This window comes from Cornus florida, unplaced genomic scaffold, assembly GCF_030987335.1.
Source record: "Cornus florida cultivar Cherokee Brave unplaced genomic scaffold, ASM3098733v1 CherokeeBrave_3.0.0_Hap2_Chr01, whole genome shotgun sequence".
NCBI lineage: Eukaryota > Viridiplantae > Streptophyta > Magnoliopsida > Cornales > Cornaceae > Cornus > Cornus florida.
The window spans coordinates 47,842,952-47,849,055 of NW_026775571.1; the positions used below are offsets into that span (position 1 = coordinate 47,842,952).

Here is a 6,104-nt window from a genome sequence, read left to right on the forward strand (position 1 = left end):
AGTTGCTTTAGATTTATAGATAGGTGGACAATCTATTCTTATTCCTTGGTGTTCCATACTTATGAATGCAAAGGGCGTGTGTTTCTAGATAGTTGTGTGTGCATAAATTGTGATTTCATTGAATGGATTTGGTCTCATTTGATAGGTTGTGTTTTCCATTTGAATTGGCTAGACAATCTATACTTATTTGCCATCCATTTTTAGTTTCAATTAATGTCACACACACATACAAGTTACAATTTAATTTTCCCCACTGATATACAATTGCTAGTACCTAGTGAAGTCAAGCTTAGTGGTCAGCTCTAGTTCCCCAAGTCTACTCCTCTATATTTCTTTTCCCTATCTTCTAAAATTATTATATTTTGCTTGCTTTAATTTCAATTGCATTGTAGTTTAATCAACCAAACAAACCTCGTTTTGATCAATTGACCTACTAACCCTACCTTGTTTCCATTACAAATACGCCCACAATCCCTTGGGATGATCCCTACTCACCCTAGCTATATTTCTAGTTAGAGGTAGTAGTTGCATTTATAAATTAAAAGCTTAACCACACTACACACTCGCATTCTTAGCACATTTTGGACATTAATCCGGTAACACGACCAAGTTTTTGGCACCGTTACCGAGGATTTGATTTGGCAACACTGTGTTTTGGAAAAAAATAGGAATTAGTACTCTTTTGATCTTGTTTTTACTTTATTTTACTTTGTTACTTATTGTGTTTGTTCTTGATTGACTAGGTGCATTGAGCAAGGGAAATCTAGTAAAGGAAAATTGAAAAGCAAGGAGCTAAGCTAGGCATAAAAAGGGCTAAAATCTAAAAATTTACAAAGCATAGCAAGGCTTGAAAATGGAAAGTTAAATTGAAATTGCTTAAGGACCCTTTGTGAGATCTTCCTAACTCAATCTCTAGTTAAATCATCGGCCCGCGTGGTGGCAAGTTTTTTTTATTTCTTAGATAGATCATGAGCCTGTGTGGAAGCAATTTAATTTTCTTAGCATATTGTTCAAGCATGGGAGTATGGAATTATTGTATGTGGAAGAGTGTTGATTATTGATTTGTTATAGGGGCGACGTGATTGTTATTTGATTAATTGTTTGTTATTTGTTTTGCTAGTGCATGCATGGTCATAGGTCAATAAATCCTACTCTTGTCCCTCTTGATTTTCATCTTGAATCTATTGTTCATAATCGTAGGGGAAGGGGTAGTTCTCATCACTCCATTTTATCAATTGAGGAGCAAAACAATGACCATGTAGAGGACCTTGGTCACATAGACCAACAAGGCATCCTCCACCCTAATGTGCATCATGAGAATATTCAAGTACCATTAGGCATGCCAAGACCATTCATTCATCCACAACAACAAGGCCAAGTTCCATTAGGAATGCCTCGGCCAATTTTTGCTCCACAACCTCCCATTATTCAAGGCAACCAAGGTGTTCGAGTAGTACCACCGGTTGTGAATCCTCCTATTGCTTTGCGTGATTACTATGTGCCTAATGAATACAATGCACCTACTTATATTCAATTGCCCCCATTTAGAGCACATCACTATGAGATTAAATCACAAACCATTCAAATGCTTCCTAACTATCATGAACTTCCAAGTGAAGAACCATTCAAGCATTTGGATGAGTTTCTTGAAGTATGTTCCATCGTGAAATACACGGACATGCCAGAAGAAGTGTTAAGACTCAAACTTTTTCCTTTTACCCTTAAAGACGAGGCAAAATATTGGTTTAACAATCTTAGGCCTTTTTCGATAACTTCTTGGGCAGAAATGCAACAAGAGTTCTTAAAGAAGTACTATCCAGTATCAAAGACCAATGCGATGAGAACTGCTATTCGTGAATTTTCTCAAGGGGATAGGGAAATGTTTCATGAGGCATGGGAAAGGTTTAATGACTTGCTTAGGAAATGCCCACATCATGACATACCTAAGTGGCAATTAGTTCAATATTTCTTTGAAAGTTTACTGGATAATCATAAGGGTATGGTTGATGCATCTATGGGTGGTTCTTATCTTGACAACCATGAAAATGATGTGTGGCAATTATATGAAAGCATGAGTGAAAATTCAATACATATATCTTTGTCCTCGAAAAATGGTAGAAATCTAGGTAGAAGGAAGAATGTTGCTTTACATTAAGTTGACAATTCTGTTGATATAGCCGCCAAGATGAAAACCTTATCTCAGAGGTTTGATCAATTTTTGATCAACCAAAATTCGGCGAATCAAGTATCTTCATTCACTAATCATGTTCATCATCATGTATTTAATGAATCATGCATGACTTGTTCAAGTGTCTTGCATTCTACTTCCAATTGTCCCCATGGACATGTGCAAAGTGAGAACCATGAACAAGCAAATGCCATTTTTGCTAACCAATGAAATAATCCCTATGGCTCACACTATAATCCAGGTGGAGGAACCATTCGAACTTCTCTTGGAAAAGCCAAGGGGAAGGCTCAAATATTCCCCAAGGTGGTTTTCAAGGAAAGTATATTCCACCTCCAATGCAAAGCCAAGGTTCCCTAGGTTTTAGATCATCATTTCAATCGCATGGCAACCAATTCTCAAATTCTCATTTCCCTACCCCATCATCGTATTCTCAAGGAAACTCAAGGAGTCCTGCTTTTGAGGAGAAAGTGTTAACTGTTTTGGGAACTCTAGAGGCAAACACTCAATTACTTTATTCTCATTCTTAATCCATTGCTCCCAAGTTGGGCAAATAGCTAGTACTTTGAATGCTAGAAAGAAAGGGAAAATGCCTCTTAATGCCCCACCGAAACAACAATGTGTTGTGGAAAGTCATTCCTCATTGCAAGGTCACACAATTGAGCATGTTAATGCGGTGACAACCTTAAGGTGTGGGAGAATTGTTGATAATCAAGTTTGAATCCACAATGAAGAGAGTGAACCGGTACAACCAAAAGTTGACACCTGTTTCGTTTCACATTCTATTCTTCCTTCATTGCATGTATATGATCACATTGTTGAGAAAGTGGGGAAAGATGATTTGAAGCATGATTTCAAAAAGGATTTTAAAAATTCTTATGTTGAAGATTCTTTAAAGTAAGATTTTGAAAAAGCTCTTGAGCCAAGAGCTCCATTTTCGGATGCCTTGAAAGGATCCATTTGTCTTGACAAACAAAAGACCAAGACCAATGAAATTATTAATATGTTTAGGCAAGTGAAGATCAATCTTCCGCTTTTGGATGCAATCAAACAAATTCTCGCTTATGCCAAGTTCTTGAAAGATCGTTGTACCCAAAAGAGGAAGAACAAGAGCCAAACACCAAGAAAAAGTGGTCTTGACCGAGCAAGTGAGCTCCATTTTGCAACATAACACTCTCCCAAATTTTAAGGACCCCGGTTCACCTACTACTTCTTGCATCATTGGTGACCATGTCATCAATCGGACTCTCTTAAATTTAGGAGCAAGTGTTAATCTTCTCCCATATTCAGTGTATGTTAAATTGGGCTTAGGAGACTTGAAACCGACATCGGTAGTTTTGCAACTTGCCGACCGATCCATCAAAAAGCCCTGGGGTATTATTGAGGATGTTTTGATTAAGATTGATAAGTTCTTCTTCCCGGTCGATTTCATTGTCATTGACACGGAACCAGTACCAAATCCCAAGAGCCAAATTCCCGTTATCCTTGGTCGTCCCTTCGTAGCAACTTCAAATGCCAACATCAATTGTAGGACGGGGATAATGAAAATATCTTTTGGCCACATGAAGGTGAAGTTGAATATTTTCAATCCAACCTCAAATTCGATGGACAAACATGAAGAAGTGTGTGTTGTAGAAGAGTGTGTAGACAATGAATTCGATAAAGTCGAGTCTTTGCTTGAATATAAAACTTCAAAAGATCAATCTTTAAACTTGAAAGCAAAAAATGTTGTTTCAAAAGCAAAATTTGAAAAGGCATGGAAGCCCAAAAATTGCATTGACCAAAGACAATCAATTTCTTTTGAGTCAAATCCAACGAGTTCCTTAGGGAGCAATTTGTTGGGTGGGATTCAAAAATCCATTCACCCCGTCAAGGAGGGGATGCATAACAAGATATTTGATCCGGGCTAAAAGAGCCCAACGTCTTGCTAGAGACATTATAGACTAGCAATGAATTCGTAGGGTTTACAACCTTAGTCCTTTCTCATTTCTGTTTTACCTTTCATTTCTTATGTCGTCTAGATATATTTTGGGTTTATACATATTGCTAGGATTGTGATTCAGAATGCATGCCCTGTCATTTCTAGAAATAGGCATTTTGTGCCTATTCGATCGATCTCGGAAAAGGTTCGATCGATCAAACCTCCATCCCTGCATCCAATCATCTCTCTGTTCCATCGATCGAAGATTTCCTGCATAAATCAGCTCTCTGTGTATTGTGAGAACTTCATTACAGATCGATCTGAGTGTTCTAGGATCGATCGAGATTTTCCTCAGATCGATCTTCATACCACACTTAGAAAAATTTTTGAAACCCATGAAAAATGCCTCTTTGTGCATTGTTCAAACTTGTCTGCAGGTTTTCACCTATTGGATCGATCGAAGTCTCTTCCAGATCAATCTTGGTTTGATCGATCTATGTCCCTTGTTCACTGTAGACTTTGACTGCATTTTGATTTTTAAGCTTATTTTAAAATATATATATATATATAATTTCCAAAAAGATTTTTATTTGATTTTTACTTTCATTTATTTTATTTCTTTAAAAATATAAAAACATTTTATTTTAATTTTTATCTTTTTATTTTGAAAAAAAAATCCAAAAATATTTTTAATTTTCAAATATTCAAAAAATTTCAAAAATACTTGTTGTTTTGCGAGGTTAGATTGAGTACTATTGAGATCGATCTATGTTCAATCAATTTGAGTTCTTTCCCAGATTGATCGAACATGTCAGAGATCGTTTTTAAAAATAGAAGCCAAGTGTCATTTTGATCGATTTGACCATCGTTCTCAAACCCTAGCCACCCGCACCGCTGCAAACCTTTTTCCCAACCTCCGGTGAATCTCAAGCGACCTTCCACAAGCTTCCAAACTCTCTCTCGACTCCGATCTGATCTTATTCTCTCTCGGTTTCCACTTCTCTCATTGAGTTTTGGTAAGTCTTGAGTCGTATTATTATTTTTGTGCTTTAATCTATATGTTCTTGATGTTTCCATGTTTAGATCTAGGATTGCCATATTCCGTTGTTGTCGTTTTTGATCTTTGAAGCATGTGTGTATATATATATATATTTATATATATATATATATTATATTTTGATTCCAAATTCGATTTTGGGGGTTACGTGCCAAGATAAGTGACCATTGTTGAGTTGTTGATATGTGAGAAGGCCCACAAGCTTGCTCGGGTACCCCCCGTGTCATCCACGACACAGATTCGTGACTGTTCACATTTTTGCAGAGTTCGATCGATCTCAGTGATTCTTAAATTGATCTGAGAAAGATCTATCTCACTCGTGTCTAGATCGATCTCATCTTTTCATGGTCGATCGAACATCACAGATTTGCATTTACATCCCACCATCCATAGTGTTCATGCTAGTTTCTTTATGCCCAATGCCTGTGTCTTCCACATTGCATGCATTCCATACTTACAATGTTTTGCATGTTTCACTTAGTTAATATATATACCTGGCTGCATTATCACCTGCATAGATTTATGTCGATTATTTTAAGTTGTCTATCTTACTTGACATACATGTTTCTATATACTGTGCTTCAATGCTCTATTATTTGTTACTGACTTCTTTTGCAAGTGTTTCTTTTCTGTTTTACAGGCCATGGCATGGGTTAAGACAATTGCATGCCGGCAATATAAAGGGGAGAGTCCGATAGAAAGTAGAGGAGCCTGCAGAGCCTTCTCATGCTCAGGATCCAGCTTCAGAGTAGGCTGAGTAGCCTGAGCAGTTAGAGGAGTATGAGGAGCCAGCTCCGGCTCAGTCTGACCGCTCTGCCTCAACTGCTCCTGCATCTACATCTTCTTCAACTAAGGCTAAACATGTACCACCTCCTTCTCCACCACTGGCACAGCCTGGCCATGATCTAGATTGACCTATCCGGAAATTCCCACGCCTTTCA

General features: G+C 37.5%; 1 non-coding gene across 1 annotated transcript; it reads right to left on the reverse strand.

The window, feature by feature from the left end:
* Positions 1 to 1,834: 1,834 nt before the first annotated feature.
* Positions 1,835 to 1,941, reverse strand: LOC132283151 (small nucleolar RNA R71). The gene has a single exon (XR_009471954.1). It is a non-coding gene; the product is annotated as a small nucleolar RNA R71 (small nucleolar RNA).
* Between the last annotated feature and the right edge of the window lie 4,163 nt (positions 1,942 to 6,104).